The sequence below is a fragment of the Musa acuminata genome, chromosome BXJ1-10 (assembly GCF_036884655.1).
Source record: "Musa acuminata AAA Group cultivar baxijiao chromosome BXJ1-10, Cavendish_Baxijiao_AAA, whole genome shotgun sequence".
Taxonomy (NCBI): Eukaryota; Viridiplantae; Streptophyta; class Magnoliopsida; order Zingiberales; family Musaceae; genus Musa; species Musa acuminata.
In genome coordinates this window covers 3,145,001-3,146,068 of record NC_088336.1, presented here as the reverse complement: position 1 = coordinate 3,146,068, position 1,068 = coordinate 3,145,001, and positions in this window count along the sequence as shown.

Below are 1,068 nucleotides of genomic sequence, written 5' to 3'. Positions count from 1 at the left end.
ATTAAGTTTTCTTCTATGTTCTTATTAGCAAACCAATAAGAATACCTGTTTGAAACTCAATACTCTTCAAAAATACTCTAACTAGCATAAAAGTTAACTTCATTGCATTGCATGTTTTTGTTCCTAACTCAACAAGAATACCTATTTGAAATGCAACTTAGGTTAAACTTTTGTATACAGACAAATCCTAATATATTAATTTATATATCACTTGCACCCAAATCTGAATTCTGTAAAAGTTAAAAGAATAAAAATGCTGAAAGATTCTCGTCAATTTTTCAAGAATGATTATGTTATATTTGTCATGAGGTTCATTGACCATCTGATGTACGATCAACGAACACAGTTAAAACAAGCCAACATGCATCTATTTTACCTAAAAATTAAAAAAATATATCATTGATGATGAAATCTATGGATCTAGCAAAATATATTGATATATGAATATTTGTGGGGTCAATCTGAAGATGGGACTAGTAACGATGATTTATATGGGAACAAGAATATTGAATTGTGTTATTAGTCAGATTTTAATAATAGAATTAATTAATAAATTTAGAAATTAATCCTGCAATGAGCTAAGTGATACAAGTGCACTTTTGCCAAGTATTCATATCACCAAGATATCGAAGATTATGTAGAGAACTAAAAGTTACATCAAAAAATTAGTTGTTACGATGGAGAATCGCATATCATATCGAAAGATTATATATGAGAGGATCAAATGTCATGAAAAGGTGAATAAAATGATTTGTCCAATGATAATATGATATATCGATGGATTGAACGATGAGTGTTGAAAAAATAGATGGTCTTATAGAAAACTCAATGATTTGCATTATTGTTTAAAGTCTTGAAGTTAAATTGGACTACAATTGAGTTAAATCTTAATCATATCATGCTAAGGGCTAAATTGGATTAAAGTGGATTGATATTCGGTCAAAATGGGACTCTTACTGGGTCAATCTTGGGTTTGGCAATATCACCCCTTAAGATTAGGTGATGGTATCACTTAGCTTTGACAGTGGTACCACCCAACTCATTATACGACATAGACGATGCTATTTT